Source organism: Chiloscyllium punctatum, chromosome 26 (assembly GCF_047496795.1).
Source record: "Chiloscyllium punctatum isolate Juve2018m chromosome 26, sChiPun1.3, whole genome shotgun sequence".
Classification (NCBI taxonomy): domain Eukaryota; kingdom Metazoa; phylum Chordata; class Chondrichthyes; order Orectolobiformes; family Hemiscylliidae; genus Chiloscyllium; species Chiloscyllium punctatum.
The window spans coordinates 54,914,058-54,935,009 of record NC_092764.1 but is presented as its reverse complement, the minus strand read 5'-3'; the positions used below and the strand labels follow the sequence as shown (position 1 = coordinate 54,935,009).

The following is a 20,952-nucleotide window of genomic DNA, read 5'->3' as shown; positions in this document are numbered from 1 at the left end:
GAAATAGTGGCTACTTTATAACTAAATGTACAAAAGAAATCAGCTTAGACCAGTTTCCCAAACAAGAGAGGATGAACGAATACTAATTTTTTAAAAAATCTGAATGTTAAGCCACTTGATTTAGGTCCACAAATTACCTACTATATATACACACACACACACACACAATTATTTCACAAGAGCCCATGTAATAAACAGTGAAACCCTACTTAACTACATGAATTTGCTTTTGTGATCCAATACTAGGGGAGCATAGTTTCTCAAAGATTCCACTTCTCAATAAAGTGATTAATCAACTTAATCTTTCAACACAACAGAATATTTTTACGGAAAACATTTAAAACCTAGTTAAAATTCCAGAGTGTTCACAGGTTCACAAATTCAATAGGTTTGAAAAGCATTTTTGGTTTCAGAAAAGGAAATAGTATTTAGGAGGCTAATGACACAGGTGGCAACATTTAGGTACAGGTAAGAAAAGCATTAAAGCAGTTCCGGGAGTATAGGAAGAGGTATGGCACGGCATAGCATAGCCTGAAGGGCTGTAGTAGTCACAACATTATCAGATACACTGAACTCTGCAGGAAGGAACCAGAGCTTAAGCCAGGCTGCCAAAGAGAACTTTATCTTTCATCAACATTATATCACAGAGGCTGTGACCACATTTACTCAGCTCTTCTCTATTCATTCAATTGTAATCAACCAGCCACATTAAATGTAAAATTCAATGAATGGAACATTTACCTTCAACTCCACAAAAGCTGAAAGTTGAAAAGTTTCAACAATTAAGTCAACATCATTCAGTTCCAGTTTGTGTGTTCTTTGTCCACCAGATAAAAACGGGAATGAAGCTCAAGCCTTGGAGCTTTAAGGATCCCTCCCACACTGACATCATGCATTTCCTGTTGCTCCTAATCATTCCTGAAATATAGTTTTATTGTATAAAGAACACACAGGCAGTGAGCAATACAGCACCACCCTATTAGAAGTCAGGTTTCAAGATGATTTAAGTGAAACTGCTATATACCCAACAAAACACTACAAGCTCCTCAAAATTTTAGGCCAAAAGAATCCTTCCTGACAATGTGAAGGAGGACCTCTTCGGAAGTAATGAGTTTACTGTTATTTCAGGAGTGGATCTGCGAAGACAAATAGGAATGAAATGGATGAAGGGAAACAAATGAAATCCACTTTTTATATTTGCAGGCTCTCCTTTTGCAATTAGTGTCATGTATAATACTCATGTATTATCATAATTTTAGGGTTCACAGGGTTTAATTACAGGCCTTTTATTTTCATTGGTCATTCTTCATTTCCTGACCAATTATACAATACTGATGGAAACCAATGATCCAGAGAGAAAGTCTCCACTATTAAAGACCATCCTCCAGGACTCCATCACTCAACTACATAACTATCTTGCACAAATCCCATTTCTACTTCAGAATCTCCGGATCATTTCACTTGGACATGAATGCCTTTATATTGAGTCATTTTAAACCAGTATTGGTTGAACCATTAGTCATATGAAACACTGATTAATGCTTTTACTTAAATGTGAGCCAACTGTACCAAGGTGGAATTACTGAGTCACTAGGATTCCCAATGGGTCGAATAATACTTCAGACTCTTATATATGACCTTCAGACATACACACAAACTTTTATAACGGGCCACTTTAGTTCAGAACAACAGAGAAGCAGGACCAGTGACATGTTTAAATACAGAATACAAATTACAGTATAGGGTTATCGCTGGTTATGACCAAGGTTGGAAGAGTGCACAGTTGCTCTAGTCAGACTGCTCCAGACTGCAACACAAAATTAAAATAGTTTTCCCAGTTACTAGGATGGTCAAGTAAACATCTTAACTATATCAGACTGCAAATAATTGGATTTATCAACCAGGTTTCATAACAAATACAATTATGGGTTTATTAAAACAGTAATTTATTCAACAAGGATGTAATAATTGGTTAAAGCACATGGTCAGCAATATAAAAGCCAAAATGCTTATCACCAAATATCTCAAAAACACAGACAATTTCTTTGCAAGGGAATTGGCTTTTGGGAAAAGAAAGCACTTTGGCCAGTGCGTTATTTTTAAAGGCAAAGGGGTAGAGTGGAGAATGTTCTCTGCTCTATTGCTCCGACGTTCTGGCATATGTGGTCAAGCCACTCATCATGTACAGTTGTCTCTTAAAGTCTTGGTCAGGAAATACACTTGAGATGTCTTTTAAACTACTCTTTCAAAAGAACGAAATCGTTTCACTTTAAATGACGAAGAGGGTTTTATTTTCAAAACGGGCAGTGGGTTCTTAGTAAGTGTTCGTCCAAGTCTGTTGGCACTCAAGCTTCTCTGGAACAGAACCAGATAAAACCAAAATCTTTCCAAGTTAGTCACTAATCAAATCAGCACCAGCAGAGTCTTCAGCAAAGCGATTGTTGTCACCAGTCCTTTCATTTCTCAGAGATTTCCAAAGCATCCTTTATATAAAAAAAAATCTCCACAGCGTCCACAGACAACCTTCAAAGATCTCTTTTGAGGAAACCACTCCAGGTATAACCACAAAATTTACAATGAATTCTTCTTTCTACAATCCTTCAAAACATAACTCTAAGCAATATTAAGGACAAAGTATCATCTAACATTCTGCTATATTCTGCAAAGCAAACACTGACTTAAACTTTGGATATCTATCAAATTTTGAAGTCAAAATGTACATTTTAATTTCATGAGAAAGAAAACTCATTTATATACACTTCCTCACTTCCAAGGCTTCATAGAGTATTGATATCAATGAAGGGGAAAGGTGGCTTCTGTTAATTACAAAGTCACTGGCTGCATGAAATATAATCAAATTCTTCAATAATTCAAGCTAATAGACTTGGGCTTTAAAGGATTAGGTCTTAATCAGTGTTTATATCTAGACAAACATAGCGAGATCAAACCTGTAATAAATTAGAGAGAGGTTTATTTGGTGATGTTCATGCAAGGATGAATATGGACAAGGAGAGTTGGAAAATCTCCTCTCTCCCCAACCCCCCACATTGTGCTCCTTAAGTTCCATACACCCTGAATCACTGAAGCTGCTTTGTATGAAAGACGACATTTCTCAGTTGAACTGAATGTATAATTTTTATTGCAATCAAGATGCCTAGTGAACTTCACATAAACATCAATATCTAACTTATTATCGCGATGCGATTTGGGGTATAGTGACATACACACCAATTAGTGACTGTGTGGTAAAATCAATGACTGCAGATGCTGGAAACCAGAGTCTAGATTAGAACAGTGCTGGAAAAGCACAGCAGTTCAGGCAGCATCCGAGGAGCAGTGAAATCGATGTTTCGGGCAAAAGCCCATCATCAGGAACACAGAAATGAGTGACAGTGTCAAGACTTACTTCTCTGAATTTGCTTGCACCTTTTAGCGAAACAATTAATTTCTCTTGGAGCTCCAACATACACTGGGGAAATCACAGGGTCAACGCACAACTCACCACTCCAGAGCAGTGTGCACTGGAGTTAAACACTGCACAAGCAGGTAGTATTCACTTTAATAATTACAAAATATTATAGAATGAACAGTTGGGAACTATTATGTGCACATAGGCTTGAGTATTCAGAATGCTATATACCCCTCACTACTCCATTAGAGTCTCTGTAGCTGATATCAGTCCTCAGTGTATGTTTTGAACACTGGAATACATTCAATTAATACATCCAGCATTTGAGATTTAAAAATTGGTTATTTAAATGTCTGGGAGTCATAAAATGGAATACAGTGACTGCACCTTCTGGATGAAAAGAAAGGCTGACTAAGCTACTGCTACAGATCCTTTGGCTTTTCCTTTTTTAGTGTTCTGCTAAGTAATAAGAGTCCATGCTTTTCTTACAATGCATTAGTCTGTAACCCCACTAATCTGTAACCTTCAGTTAAAAAAAAAGGACAAGTTCAATCCTCTGTGCCACAGGGTGCAGGACCACACACCATCTGCAGCGCAAATTTGAAACCACAGAGCATCAAGTGGATCAGGTAACATCAGTCAAGATGACAAGCAGAAACATCCTAAAGTATGCCCACATTCCAGTTTAGAATATTTGGTTGGAGTCTGTTGGCATCAGTGGTCTACAGCAGACATTAAGTTCTGTAAACTATTTCCAGGACCTGCAAACTGTGGTGAACCTAGGCTTTATTTTGTTGTGCATCACAGCACAAAAGACTCAAGTTAAAGTCATTCTTGGAATTAAAATACTCTCGGCCTAGGTTTTCTTTACACTATATCAAGAAAGGTAATACTGCCTGCAAAACCGGTTGACACCTCAAAGCTAAATGCATTTCCAAGCTTTATATTAATCAGATAGGACAACTCCAAAAGGGTAGGGAGGGTAAAGAGGGAACAAAATCCCTCAGCAACTTAACCATTAAAATCTGAAGTCTATCTTATTTCTGGTTTCTTCTAAACTAGTTCTCTTTTATTTCAATATTTGTGCTTTTCATCTCCACAAATACTGCACAAAGCTTGCCAGTCAGATTTCATCAGTATAACCGCTGCAATAGAAGGAAGAGAACAACGCAGTTCTGGAAACTTTAAAAGAATGGACTAATCTTAGAAGGTCGGCTGGCTTCCACTGCACAGTCATAGTTGTGCTAAGTTATAAAATTACCAAAAGGCTGGCTGTTTGTGCTAATTCTGTTTACCCCAACAAAACATTAGAGGCCAATATTAAAGGATTGCTTGTTGCGGGGCCTTACTCGGAGCCTTATTTGATTGGATGGAACAATCCCCTACATAATTAAATTTCAAAGAGAAGAAAACAAAAAGTTTAAGAGGAAAATATTCAAACTACACTCCAAGGGTTTGCCATCTTGGACACATCATCCAAGGGATGCATGGGGTGGGGATGGTGGGGTACAGGGGAAGAAGTTCAACACTTGGCAAATTTTGGCTTGACTGAATAATAGTCTGAGCCCACAGACAATGGTACAAGAGGGGTATAGAGCAATGAGGGAAATTTTATCACACTGAAAGACAAAGCTATATTCAAGCCACTTCACCAAAAGCAACTACTGAAATGGAATTCAAGCGATGAGATTACAGGCCCTGTTAAAACCTATACCATTTACAATGCAGCGTTCTGGCATCTTGCATTTCAAAAGAGCCATATTTTTAAACCCAATCCCATCTTGAATGAAAATGAAGTTTACAAGGATTTAATCTGAATGGATTCATGAAAGATGCTATACTCATTCAGGTATTGGAGGAACTGAGAAGTCTATTTAGACAAGCAGCAACATTAGCTGACAACAATCAAACTGTATTTTTGACAAAAGTATTTAGATGTACAGCTTGCCTAAATGTGATCAAATTAGTACTTTAGATAATTCAAAATCCAATTCTATACTCAGAGGCAAAACAGACCATTTCAACATCGCATAATATGTAAAATACTATTAGCTCACGTTAACTTCACGAGTCTGCTACCTCAGCCTGGTACAGTGCCAGGAGTTCAGCAAGCCCAGTTAAGCTTTTAAGTCATGTCTTTGGTTTACAATCCAAACACAGAAAGAGCTAACAGAGTTCAAAACTTATGTCACTTCCAGCTCCAGTACTGCAGAATCCTCAGGGTGTGTGCGCTCTGGCAATGTACAGTGAGGATGCAGCTCTAAGGAGCATGAAGAAAGCCACCATCCTTTTGGGGATAGAAGTGCTTACTAAAAGCGATATTTAATCATGCAAAATTCTGCCCGTTATTGGACTTCAACTTTTACAACTACAGTGACTGACATCCCTGTAACAAGAAGCCAAGAGTTATTGGACAATCATCATATCCATTGAGCTCTGCTGCTTGCTCTCTCATTACTGAAACATTGTTAACTGAGTGGGATCAGTGATTAGCACTGCTGCCTCACAGCACCAGGGATAAGGTTTGATTCCACCCTTGGCTAACTGTCTGTGTGGGTTCCCACTAACTGCTTCAGTCTCCTCCCAAAATCCAAAGATGTGGAGGTTGGGTAGATTTGCTAAACTGCCCAACGTGTCCAGGGATGTTCAGGCTAGGTGGATTAGCTATGGAGAAATGCAGGGATTGGATTTGGGGTGTGCTAAATAATCTATTTCTGCCCTGCAAAGGGATTTGGTGAGTGCAGCCTCTTTTTCAGACTGTGCCATCATGCTATGGCATTTCTAAATGGGGCTGCGGGTTGAGCACATGAAGAGCCATTTATTATCTGAGCAGAAGCAATAGCAGCAACTTGTTTCAGTTCCTCTCCACAGCTCATGATTGTCATGGTTAGGAAGGACACATCAGGTTCCAGAAAGATAATGCACCACTTCTCAGCATTCATTTGCTTAATTTTAGCAGAACTTGGATCATTTTATATTTGGCAAAATCTATTTTTAAAAAGTGCTCGAGTTTAAAGTAGCTCTCTATGAAATACCAGCATTACCTTTTAGGGTTGTGTAAGTCAGGTTCAGTCTGATGTAGGAGGGTCTGAAAGGGCTAATTCTGAGGGGTGCCTTAACTGATGATATCACATGGACCTAGTGGAAGAGCAGCTTAGGGTCTCAGAGGAATAGGAATTTTCACGGTACTCAGTCTCTGTAACAATGTCACTCCTATCTGTCACTTTTGTGTTTGATTGCTAACAAACTAGAACTTTAAGATAACAACCTCATTTCATTAGACTAACTAGAGGCTTTTCTCCACCATACTAGATCAAGCAGGTCTGTAGATCAAAATGTAGCAGCTGTAGAAGACCTACCCCATGGCAAGTAATACTTCAATCAGCCTCGTACAACAGTGGTCAGTGGTGAGGGTTGCTCAGATGACACAATCCACTAAGCATTTGAAGTAAAAATTAAAAGATCCACCCCCTAGATAGCACTCAATGGACTGACCAACATCAAGACTTCGAAGGAAAAGGAAGTAAATATTTTATACACCTCCATTCTAAATGTAAGAGTGACCCAAATCTTCCAGTTGCTTGTCATTTCAATACACCATCCTTAGTTGTATGCTAACATTGTTGTCTTAGAACAGCCGCAACATTCCAACAAAACCCAAAGCTAGGGTGGCTCAGTGGTTAGCACTGCTGCCTCGCAGCGCCAGGGAGCCAGGTTCAATTCCAGCCTCAGGCGACTGTCTGCATGGAGTTTGCAAATTCTCCCTGCGCCTGCGGGGTGCTCCGGTTTCCTCCCACAGTCCAAAGAGGTGTAGGTCAGGTGAATTGGCCATGCTAAATTACCCATAGTGATAGATGCATTAGTGGGGAGGGGGGGAATGGGTCTGGGTGGGTTACTCTTCGGAGGGTTGGTGTGGACTTGTTGTGCCGAAGGGCCTGTTTCTGCACTGTAAGGAATCTAATCAAAGCGAGTGGAGAGAGTACTTCATTTTCTGTTATTAACACCAACTGTTTATCTATATCACTTCACTGTCAGCTTTAATATTCCCCTCACCTTTCATTTGAGAGCACCTTTACCATTTGTTCCACTTGCTCATCCCCTTCTTTTCTACCACAAAAGACCCACTACTTTCCCAGCCCTTTCAGTTCCAAAGATTTCATATTGGACTTGCAACGTTAACTTTGTTTCTCTCCTCAGATTTTCCAGACCTGAATTTCTCCAGTACTTTGTTTTTATTTCAGATCTCCAAAAATTACAGTACTTGCTTTTAGATCAAAAATGTTTGTGTCATAATTTGTTCTTCCAAGCCCATGGGGGTGCTGAATGAAAGATCAGTTATCTGGCCAGCATCTGTGCTGTTCACAGGCAAAAATTACAGATTCCACACTGTTTACTTTTTTTAATCAAAAGTGCAAAGATATTCGGTAAATCACTGAACCAGTTAGAATCATAACTCTGGAGATTAGCTTGCCTTGGATAGGAGATGGTCATAATGTGGAAAGGTAAGGCCTCAGCTGGACCATCATATTCAATTTTGGACACCATGTATTAGGAGGCAGTGTGGGGGATGAAAGAGATAGTGGAGAAGCTACTTACAAGAATCATGGAGAACTTGGAGAAATTAGGGTTGTTTCTCCTTGCAACAGAGAATGTCAAGTAGAAATTTTACAATAAAGGCCAACTTGAATTTATACATGATTTGGAGGTGCCGGTGTTGGGCTGGAATGTACAAAGTTAAAAATCACATAACAACAGATTACAGTCTAACAGGTTTATTTGGAAGCACTAGCTTTCGGAGCGCCGCTCCTTCATCAGGTGGTTGTGGAGTATAAGCTTGTAGGACACAGAATATATAGCAAAAGTTGACAGTGTGATGTAACTGAAATTATACACTGAAAAAGACCTGGATTGTTTGTTAAGTCTCTCATCTTATAGAATGGGCATGTTGGTTTCAGTTCTTTCATATGTGAATCCCAGAACTTTAACAATAGGTGCCATATTGGCCCAGATAATGCACTGAAGGTGTGAGGTGCCCTGTGTGAGGCTGTCTGTGCCCCAATGTTCAGACTGATTCTGATCTAAAAAAGGGATTTAGAGAATCTTAAATAGATTCTTGAATAGAACATGAACATAGGACCTTCAGATTTAGAGGCAGCAGTACTACACTATACCTGTATATACTGATGTGGAGGTGCCCGTGTGGGACTGAGGTGGATAAAGTTAAAAATCATACGTTCCTAGGTTACAGTCCAACACGTTACTTGGAAATACAAGCTTCCAGACTGCTGCTCCTTCATCAGGTAACTAGTGGAACAGAATCACAGGACACCATGATGTCCTATGATCCTATTCCACTAGCTGCCTGATGAAGAAGCAGCGCTCCAAAAGCTTGTACTTCCAAAAAAACCTGTTTGACTATAACCTGATGTCATGTGATTTGTAAGTCTATGTACTGAGGTATAGGGGTATTAAAATTGAGTAAAATGAGGAGAAACCGTATTTGGTAGCAGAAGGTTCGATGATCAGGGACAAGATCTCAGAAAACTGGCAAAAATAAAGGCTGAAGGAAACTTCTTTTTACACAGCTGGAAGCACTGCCTGAACAGTTGGTGCAATCAGATTCAACAGTTTTGTCCCAACAGGATAAATGCTTGGAGAGAAGAACACTGTGGGGCTATGGGGAAAAGCAGTGGAGTGGAACAAATTGGATAGATCTATCAAAAATCCAGCACAGGAAATGAAGGGTTAAACAGCTTCCTTCAGCTGTATCATTGTTTTTATTAAATCAAGGAGCTAATCTATTCTGTGGATTTAAGTAGTGTTATTTGAAGTAGAACATGGCCTACAGGCATACCTCACCTCCACACTCTTAGTGACATCGTGCTGTGCACAAAACCTGCTGCAGTGTCTTTTCTCCTGTCTCTCTTCCTTTAAAAATGTCTTTAAACTGTGTCACTTTGACAAGGTTTTGGTAAGCTATCCTAATGCTTATTTATTTGGCGCAGTGTCAAGTTATTCTTATTACGCTCACATGAAGCACCCTGGAACATTTTTTTGACAATAATGGTTCCTGAAAAATTCAAGCTGATGCTATATTCACTTCAAACAGCAACTACCCTAGCTTTCTACCTCACAAGGAAAAAAATGTTTGCAACATGTAACACTTAAAAATGTGCATTATAGTCACTTTACAACACCATTTTGAAATGTACAAGGCAAGTTGGACCCAGTATGCATCATTCACGAGTTTTATTGGCTTTCCCTCTGGTCCAATTCAATATTCCCAGAATGTAAACCTATGCAGTATTCTGCTCACATGCTGGAGCCCGTTTTATTTGTCAAAAGGGTGCTTTTCAAATTCCTAGAGATCTTAGTCTCCTGACTAACACAGTTTCAACTTAGAAGGCATTAGAAACTAAGAAAAGACCATTACAGAGATTGGAATGTTACAGAGGCCCTTGTAATAGAATCCAACATAAACAAATTTAAGCAGTTTATCAGGAAGGGTATAATCTATAATCATTGGAAAATTATTAACTATAACTATTTGCCAATGCTACCGTGTCTGCCGAGGTATGTAATTTCAAACAGAACTAATAGTTTGCTCATGATGCATCCAGTTTTGGAATTATAGAACATAGAACATAGAACAATACAGCACAGAACAGGCCCTTCGGCCCACGATGTTGTGCCGAACATTTGTCCTAGCTTAAGCACCTATCCATGTACCTATCCAATTGCCGCTTAAAGATCACCAATGATTCTGACTCTGCCACTCCCACAGGCAGCGCATTCCATGCCCAACCACTCTCTGGGTAAAGAACTTACCCCTGACATCCCCCCTATACCTTCCACCCTTCACCTTGAATTTATGTCCCCTTGTATCACACTGTTGTACTCAGGGAAAAAGTCTCTGACTGTCTACTCTATCTATTCCCCTGATAATCTTATAAGCCTCCATCAAGTCACCCCTCATCCTTCGCCGTTCCAATGAGAAAAGGCCTAGCACTCTCAACCTATCCTCGTATGACCTATTCTCTATTCCAGGCAACATCCTGGTAAATCTCCTCTGCACCCTCTCCAAAGCTTCCACATCTTTCCTAAAGTGAGGCGACCAGAACTGCACACAGTACTCCAAATGTGGCCTTACCAAGGTCCTGTACAACTGCAACATTACCTCACGACTCTTGTATTCAATCCCTCTGCTAATGAACGCAAATACACCATAGGCCTTCTTATAAGCTCTATCCACCTGAGTGGCAACTTTCAAAGAGCTATGAACATAGACCCCAAGATCCCTCTGCTCCTCCACCTTACTAAGAACCCTACCGTTAACCCTGTATTCCGCATTCTTATTTGTCCTTCCAAAATGGACAACCTCACACTTGACAGGGTTGAACTCCATCTGCCACTCCTCAGCCCAGCTCTGCATCATATCTAAGTCCCTTTGCAGCTGACAACAGCCCTCCTCACTATCCACAACTCCATCAATCTTCATATCGTCTGCAAATTTACTGACCCACCCTTCGACTCCCTCTTCCAAGTCATTAATAAAAATTACAAACAGCAGAGGACCCAGAACTGATCCCTGCGGAACTCCACTTGTAACTGGGCTCCAGGCTGAATATTTACCATCTACCACCACTCTCTGACTTTGACCGGTTAGCCAGTTCTCAATCCAACTGGCTAAATTTCCCACTATCCCATGCCTCCTGAATTTCCGCATAAGCCTACCATGGGGAATCTTATCAAATGCCTTACTAAAATCCATATACACTACATCCACCGCTATACCCTCATCCACATGCTTGGTCACCTTCTCAAAGAATTCAATAAGAATTGTAAGGCAAGACCTACCCCTCATAAATCCGTGCTGGCTGTCCCTAATTAAGCAGTGTCTTTCCAGATATTCATAAATCCTATCCCTCAGTACCCTTTCCATTACTTTGCCTACCACCGAAGACAGGCTAACTGGCCTGTAATTCCCAGGGTTATCCCTATTCCCTTTTTTTGAACAGGGGAACAACATTTGCCACTCTCCAGTCCCCTAGTACCACCCCTGTTGACTGTGAAGACGAAAAGATCATTGCCGACGGCTCTGCAATTTCCTCTCTTGCTTCCCACATAATCCTAGGATATATCCCGTCAGGCCCGGGGGACTTGTCTATCCTCAAGTTGTTCAAAATGTCCAACATATCTTCCTTCCTAACAAGTATCTCCTCTAGCTTACCAGTCCGTTTCATACTCTCCTCTTCAACAATATGGTCCCTCTCATTTGTAAATACTGAAGAGAAGTACTTGTTCAAGACCTCTCCTATCTCTTCCGACTCAATACACAGTCTCCCACTACTGTCCTTGATCGGACCTACGCTCGTTCTCGTGTTTCTCACATACGCATAAAAGGCCTTGGGGTTATCCTTGATCCTACCCGCCAAAGATTTTTCATGCCCTCTCTTAGCTCTCCTAATCCCTTTCTGCAGCTCCCTTCTGGCTATCCTGTATCCCTCCAATGCTCTGCCTGAACCTTGTTTCCTCAACCTTATGTAAGCCTCCTTCTTCCTCTTTACTAGACATTCAACCTCCCTCGTCAACCAAGGTTCCCTCACACGACCATCTCTTTCCTGTCTGACAGGTACATACATATCAAGGACACGTCATATCTGTTCCTTGAAAAAGTTCCACATTTCAATGACATCCTTCCATGACAGCTGATGCTCCCAACTTATGCTCCTCAGATCCTGTCTTGCAGCATCGTATTTACCCTTCCCCCAATTGCAAAACCTACCCTGTTGCACGCACCTACCTCTCTCCATAACCAAGGTGAAAGTCACAGAATTGTGGTCATCATCACCAAAATGCTCACCCACTAACAAGCCCATCACTTGTCCTGGTTCGTTACCGAGTACCAAATCCAATATGGCCTCCCCTCTGGTTGGACAATCTACATACTGAGCTAGAAAAGCTTCCTGGACACACTGCACAAACACCGCCCCGTCCAATCTACTTGATCTAAAGAGCTTCCAATCAATATTTGGGAAGTTGAAATCGCCCATGACTACTATCTTGTGACTTCTGCACCTTTCCAAAATCTGTTTCCCAATCTGTTTCTCCACATCTCTGCTGCTATTGGGGGGCCTATAGTAAACACCCAACAAGGTGACTGCTCCTTTCCTATTTCTGACTTCAGCCCATACTACCTCCAGAGGCAGATCCTCCTCGAACTGCCTTTCTGCAGCCATTATACCATTTCTAATTAGCAACTCCACCCCCCCTCCTTTTTTACCACCCTCCCTAATCTTACTGAAACATCTGTAACCAGGAACCTCCAACAACCATTCCTGTCCCTCTTCTATCCACGTTTCTGTGATGGCCACAACATCGTAGCCCCAAGTAACGATCCACGCCTTAAGTTCACCCACCTTATTTCTGATACTCCTTGCGTTGAAGTATACACACTTGAACGCATCTCTGTGTCTGCAAGTCCTCCCTGTCAGTGCAACCTTCTCCAGAGCCTCCCTAGATTCTTGGACATCCTGAAAAACAGCTAACCTACTTGCTGGACTACAAATCCAGATCCCATCCCCCTGCCAAATTAGTTTAAACCCCCCCCCCCCACCCCCCGAAGAGTGCTAGCAAACCTACCTCCCAGGATATTGGTGCCCTTCTGGTTCAGGTGCAACCCGTCCTGCTTGTACGGGTCCCACCTTCCCCAGAAAGTAGTCCAATTGTCTAAATACCTGAAGCCCTCCCTCCTACACCATCCTTGCAGCCACGTGTTCAACTGCACTCTCTCCCTATTCCTTGCCTCACTGTCATGTGGCACCAGCAACAACCCAGAGATGACGACTCTGTCCGTCCTAGCTTTTAGCTTCCAGCTTAACTCCCTGAGCTCCTGAATGACCTCCCCACCCCTCTTCCTACCTTCCTACCCAATTCTATTGTTTTTATTTCTGAAGAGCTTACAGACTACACTAAATGTCTGAGGAACAATCTGGATTATGTCTATAAGAACTACAAGTCTATTTATTGTTAATCATCATAGAGCAATCTATGTAATCATGAATTATGGTTTCATATTAATAACAGTGGCAGAATCACTGATTGATTAATGTCTTCCTTGTATGGTCAGTACCTATGAAAGACTTGGAAACTATGTCAATGGAGTTGGCATGTTCATAGAGTTCATCAGGTGAATGGTACACACAGCCATGGCAATGCAGATACTAAATTCTACCAATAAAATTGGGACAGAATGCTACACAACTCTACTTATTTTCTGGGAAGGACATGCTTTTAAGGTTCCTCTCCTTGAAATCATTCCATCAGACAGGTGGAATATGCTTTATAGTTGGAAACACAGTTGGGGGCTACTAACAATACCATTTGGCTTGCCTAACAATCTTCCAATGAACAGTCAGCTTTCAATTCCCAATGTCCATGTGCAACTAAGAACAGAATCTAGTCTTGAGCAAGACTGGATGGGAGAAAATGGGGTAAGAGTAAACAAAAACACTTGGGTACTTCTTGATAAACTAATCATTTGAAACATAGCATCTAATGTTAACAGTCATTTAACATAAACCACAAACTGACTTTTTATTAAGCGCTATTTTTGACGCAGGAAAACCAGAAAAAGGAGTGTGTAATATTAAACTTTTAAATCCAAACCATTTTTTTGAAGCAAGTTTTCTTCTGCCAAACCTTTGATGGGGCAGTACTGATCAGCTGCAAGCTGTGAGCACACTTTCCACTTAACAGTCCAAGATATTGATCCAACCTTAGTATGGAGTCTTGTGCAGGACTGAATCTCACCTAAAAAAAGGTGTCTCTGTCTGGAACTCTTAACCCATAAAAGGAAGATGGAAATCAGAGCCACTCAGTTCTGGAAACAAGTTGTTCTGAATTTGAAATGATAATAAACCATAATCACCTGTGTTTTTTAGTGTAGGGACTTCAGATATATCTGATAAAAGAACAGTTCTAAAAACAAGAGAAACACTCAATCATCAAGTCTACCCATTCAGTAGACCTTGTACATTCTCCTCTCTTTAATTAATCTACTAAGGGACTGTAATTAATGACTGTGCTTCCAAATAAAGAGCTAATTTGAATATTGATCCAATACCACTGCTCAACTCCAATCACCTCCATTAATTTCATACAAAACAAATCTGAAAAACCTTTCTTCTAAGAAGCACCCAGAAGACTATGTTTGAAGAGTTTCTTTCAAAACCAGTCTTCTCCCAAAGTTGCTGCCATGCTTATTGTTCAATGGTCACCAATAGGCAGCCAATCTCTCTTTTTAAGCCCTTTCCCAGCTAGTTCTAGTATTAACCTAAGCAGCCAGTGAGAGTCCTGCAATATATGCACATTTTTTCCAGTCGAGTAACTTGACAGTAAACAACAGTAGCAGCCATGGCCGAAATTTTCACTTACGGCACCAAATCCAATTACAAAATAAGAACATCTCAATTAGACACTTCCTCTTAAATTGAAGCTGGAATTAAGAGAACAAAAAAGACAAATTGATGTGAATGACTTTCAAACTCCAGGGTTTTGGAGCTGAGAGTATAGTCATCAGTTATTTTTTCTCAAAGCGATGAGATCATGAGTGATTTGGCTTCTTCCTAATTCAATTCAAAATTAAAATGAAAGTTAGTACATAAAAACCTCAGAATAGCCAAACAGGGAGGAAACACTCTCAAGGTCACTTCCTCGATACACTATTGTCTAATCTCATTACTCTTACTTCCTGGCATGGAATGAGAAGGTTTTGGGGATGTTATCATTAAAAACATACACAAAATGTGAGGTTCTTTGTATTCAAATTACAGCTCAACTCCTAGTGAAGGTCATGACGTACCTGTCCATCCAGTTTGTGCCTCACACTATCAGCTGCTCTACATGAAAAAGATGTTCTGATATTGGGGCATGATTCTTTCAGGAGGAAGTATCTCAGCACTACTGTCGGTTGTCCAGCCATCTTCTGATTAATCTCTTAATAAATTCTGCTCGTTATCTCTGCCACTCAAGGTGGCTGGACATAGTGTTTTTGCCTGCAAACGATATCCCTCAAAAAACTAAATTGATGGATTCTAATTAAAGTTTGGGAGAAGATTTGTAGCTCGGGTGCTCGTTGTTGTGGTTCTGTTCGCCGAGCTGGGAATTTGTCTTGCAAACATTTCGTCCCCTGTCTAGGTGACATCCTCAGGATTCTAATTAAACTTTGGACACAGTTGGGATATGACCCAAAGAAGAACAGACTTAAAAATTTCATCTCCAGATCTGAACAAAAGGATCCAGTACCATTTGGAGCTAGGGTGAACTGAGCTTTTACAAAAGAATATTGAGAATTGTTTTAATTAGAATGAGGTGCTGGTTTTAAAATGTTGAGAATTATCTTGTCACTGGAATTGGTTACAAATTTCAGAAGCTGAGCAGAATTTTCAGGGCACAATTGCCAGATAGAGAAACTAGGTAGAGAGTATTTTATAACTGAAAACTGACTAGCTGCTTCAAATACTGCACACAAGTGCTCAGGTACTGGATAGTCTCAGTGTCATCTTTAACACACCCATTAAATATTAGTTCAGGACAGAGAGATAATACTGAAATAATTCAATACGCAGGTACTGTAGAAAAAGTGAGCAAAACCTGACCCAAGAATGTAATATATTACTTAATAAGAGTATAATACAACAATATATTTTAAAATTTAATAACATTTCGAGTCTATAATGAGAAACAAAACACTAATTTAGACTCTCTCCAATCCATAGTTTTCAATTAAATTAAATGCAAATTCTGGAATGTTTACTTAAAAACTATTTTATGTTGCACATAGAAAATTTGCTTAAGTATAAATTTGTCCCTTTAATATTTGTGTTAAAATTTTCACAGCATGTATAGATTAGCTGTAGAAGTTGTCAAGTGTTTGCTCAAGTGCTTCATACCAAAACCATGGTACGTCATGGGGAAGGGCTCTCCCTTCCTCCTCATGTCACCCTGTCTGCTTAGCTTCCAGGGAGGAGTTTGTGCTTGGCAGGCCAAAGATAGCTGTCTCCAGCCAGGAAGTGTTTTGGAGCCAGAGTTAAATTTGGAGAAGGTGCTGCTTCTCTTCCTAGCTTGATACCTCAGTTTCCCAAAAATTATCTGAAGGGAGTTTAAATGAATGTAATAAACCAGAAATACCTTAGCAGCCTGAACATAATGCCGTGATTCCCTACACTGCCAACATTATCAGTTGAGACAATATTACTAACATGCTAGCTTTGGTTTATCCTTATCCCTCTGCTCCCTCCTCCCATTCTCTGCTACCACTAGCTCAGACACATTCTAAATGTAAGAAACAAGAACTGGAGTTAGTCATTTAACTGTTGTGCCTCCAACACCATTCAACAAGAATACAGATGAACTTCTACCAACTCCACATTCTCGGACCTGCGTCCTTGTCATAATTGTCAATTTAGCACACATATGGAATGAAAAGTAAACAGATTCCATTTGTCTTTTATTTTGTGGACAGGGCATATCAGGGAAATGTTCTACATTGTTCGCTAGCTGCCAGTGTTTTAGTTGCAATAGTCAATAATACTTGGAGCTGGCAAAAGCACAGCAGGTCAAGCAGCATCAGAGGATCAGGAGATTCAACGTTTCAGGCAGGACCCTTCATCAGCTGTAATGGAACAGCTTGGCTAAAGACATTGCTGGTTCTCATGCAGAAATATTCAGTACTGTTGTTAGGGTATTGTCAGGGCCTTGGTTTTTACAATATTCGGTATGTTCAATCAGTTATTGATATCACACAGTGAAGTAAGATGGCTTCACTTCAAAGTTAAAAGACAGAAAAATGTGTAGTCATATAGTGCCTTTCACAACCTCAGGACATCCTGAAGTACTTTACGAATAACTGAATTGTATCATTGTCATATTGTAGGGAATGCAGCAGCCAATTCGCAAAAAAATCAAAGTCTCACAAACTATACAATAATCAGGTTTTATTGATGTTAGTTGACAAATGAAATTTGCCATGTCACCAGGGAAAACAGGTCTGCATCTCTTCAAAACAGTTTCATGGGACCTTTTCAGCTTATTCGAAAATGGCAGATGAGACTTCAGTTTAACATCTCATTCAAAATATAGCATTGCCAACCCAGTGCAGCACTTCTGAGGAATGTCACAAAGCAGTCAAAGAGGCTGCTTAACTCATCAAACCTGCTCTCCGCGTAATCACAATCACATGAACTCTGGACATTGCTTTCTTCCCTTGACCTTTGTTAAACTATTACAATTTATGAACAAAACAAACCTTGCAATCTGCCCAAACACTGTAGAGGTCTGTATAGCATTGGAACTACATTATACATTTCTTCACAAATACTAAAGGGAAACCTTCTAAAGGGATAGAAGCTTAGGAGGAAAGGTTGGTTAAATGGCAACAGTGAACTTGATGAGTTAGGAAAAGAAGATTGTATATTAAAAAATGTGTTTTGTACAGCTCCTTGATGCTGGCACATTCTCAGAACATATCAAAATGATTGCATGCGATGATGAGTCTGAAGCAATTGCCCAGCTTTTGCCTCTTGCTGCACATGCTGAAGTAAATCCATTTCCTTAGTGATGATCCACAAAATGCAAATCTTAAATGTGTCTCTCATGGTTACTGACAAAGTATTTTAATAAGTCCTGTAATATTAGAACTCAACCGCAGCTCATTCCTGGACATTACAATCAAGATCAACATCAAAATTTGGCCTTACTGGCCTTAATCATGACACATTTTTCCACAAGGTGGTACAAACGAGATTTTTCTATTTGCTAAATAGGAAGGAGTTTTAAAAATAACTTCTGTGATCAAAGAAAAATTCCAGTGGTTGAGTCAGAATGAGAATATTACTGAATTCTTCAGCTTCTAAAGCAACAGAAATCAAAAGTGAGCCCTGCAGTTGATTCCAGCCACTCCAAAGCTTTTTTCCACATACAAGCGAAGCTAAACTATAGGGGAACCTAGACAAACATTTGCTGATTCAAGCCAACATTAAAATGTTCCCAGTTTGCAAAGATCAGGTACAAACCATCTAACTAACAAAGAATCAGCTTGCACTTTCTTTGGTAGTTAGTTCCAATGTTCAGCATTCATTGTTAAAACTTTATCGAGACAAAACACAGGCACAGGGTCACTGATATTTCACTGAATTTGACAAACACTTCATGCATATTAGAAATCTTAAGTTGCACAATCGCCTTCACATTTTTGTCAGATGCTGTAATCATCTGGACTGCACTCACATTGAAACATTTGATCTTACGCATTTCAGACTGACATCACTAGGGAATTAGCCAGACAACAACTCACGATACTGTTCACTATTGTGGGAGGACATCCTTACTGGGGCGGGTATGACCAGTACCAGAAATTGCTACCATGGTGTGTGCATAAAATGATTCATAGAACGAAGGAAGTCACATGGGACTAACTAATGTTTCCCACAGAAGAACAAATGGACCCACATTTGCTCAACCCTTGCCAATTTGGTAGACTTTTGCGCTGAAAAGTGATTAACACTATGGAAGCATTCAATATAAGTCACAGTATACAGTAGCAATTTGAATTGAAGTTCTATTTTGAAAATAAATTTATCCTCAGAACCTCACATAGCACTTCACAGCCACTGAATTACTTTTGAACTGCAGCCACTTACAAAGGTAAACATAATCAAATAAATGAGTATGCATTGCATGCATAAATGAGTTTACATCAGGAATAAAAACAAAGCATGTAAGGAGGAAGTGATCATTTGGCTCTTCAAGTCTATTCTGCCATTCCAGTAGGCTTGTCTTCTACCTCAAGCCTACGTTCCCACATTACCCTTGTGTGTCTGGCTTGGACATACTCAATGACCGATAATCTATGGTTCTCCAGGGTCGAGAAATGCGAAGGATCACAATCTTTCGAGTGAAGAGATTTCCTCTCAGCATATTTCTGAAGAATCAATCCTTTATTTTGACTTGATATTCTAGATTCCTCAGGTAGGGGAAACATTTTCTTGGCATCTGCCCTATTAAACCCCTTAAGAATTTTACATTTCAAATAAATCACTGCCCATTTTTTCCAAATCCCGAGTATAATAGATATAATCGACTCAATACTTCCTGATTGGTTTCTGGCCTAAGGGAGATATCCTGTCTAGTTAAACTTAGTTGCACTGTTTCTAGAGCAACTGTGTCTGCTTTTCAGGTGATTAGATTCCCCACAGTGTGGAAACAGGCTCTTTGGCCCAACAGGTCCACACCAACTCTCCGAACAGTAACCCACTCAGACCCATTTCCCTCTGACTAATGCACCTAACACAATGGGCAACTTAGCATGATCAATTCACCTGTCCTGCATGTCTTTGGACTGTGGGAGGAAACCGGAGCACCCGAAGGAAACGCACGCAGACACAGGGAGAATGTGCAAACTCCACACAGACAGTTACCAGAGGCTGGAATTGAACCTGGGTCCCCGGTGCTGTGAAGCTGCAATGCTAACCATTGAGCCACCGTGCTGCCCAGAAGGGGGACAGAAACTGCACAAAGTACTCCGGGTGTGGCCTCACTGATGTCTTCGAGAATTGTCGAAGACATTTTTTGTACGCTTGTATCCATTGACTTAGTGACCTTAGCTGATATGCTATTTCCCACTACAGTCTCTGCCCACACACGAACTGTTATTAAAGTACAGAATAAATGCAACTATTTCAATCCTTCATTCAAAAATTCTTTTTTTAAAAAATTTACTCAACTCCTGCTGATTCGATAGGTTTTCTGGTCCTGGAAGATTATTAATTCATATTATTCTAACATTCAATGTAAAGTCACCACTAAGTGGGAATTGTACCACGTGTAAAACTTAACACCACCATTTGGTACTCCACCTTTCCACTCGCCCAGCCTGCCTCTAATGCACTGTAGCCTCTTTACCACTTACTTTTCCACCTAACTTAGAGTCATTCAGCATGGAACTTTGTGTCATTAGCAAACATGGATACATTTCACTCAGTCCGAGAGAAGTCATTGATATAGATTGTAAAAGTACTGAACCATGTGATATTGTTAGTCTCAACCAGCCAATCTTAAAACATTACATTTATTCCCATTACGCTTTCTGTCCATTAATATTCCTCATTTTTTCAAAATAGCAGAATTAAGTTTATCATCTTCTAATCACCGGAAACTATTCTAGAATCCCAGGAACTCTGGAAGTCAAAACAAATCCACCCTACTATCTCTCCAGCTATACCTTTCAAAACCCTAGGTCTCCTTGTCCAAAAATTACCATTAGTTAATCCAATTTATGGCCCATCCTTAATTGCTCTTGAACTTACTGACTTGCTTGGTCATTGCAGCTTGTTGAGATATTGATCCTGCAATGTCTCTAGAGAAGCAGGGCAATTTGTACAGCAATCTCCCGATTTCCATGTTTAAATGCACATTTGTGGTCACTGCAAGTTGCTGTGCACTTTAAAGTTCAATGGCAAGTGCTGACGACTGACGTCATTAAC

At 40.1% G+C, this 20,952-nt stretch overlaps 1 protein-coding gene across 3 annotated transcripts in view; it reads right to left on the bottom strand.

The window, feature by feature from the left end:
• Positions 1 to 20,952, bottom strand: part of ripor1 (RHO family interacting cell polarization regulator 1) — a 324,487-nt gene that overhangs the window by 149,600 nt on the left and 153,935 nt on the right. Inside the window, exon 1 of one of the 3 annotated variants that reach the window (XM_072547437.1) lies at positions 742 to 873. The exons of the other annotated variants lie outside the window; for them this stretch is intronic. The gene's annotated coding sequence lies outside the window, so the exon portion shown is untranslated. Of the gene's footprint in view, positions 1 to 741; positions 874 to 20,952 lie in introns of those variants that run through there. 3 annotated transcript variants of the gene reach the window in all.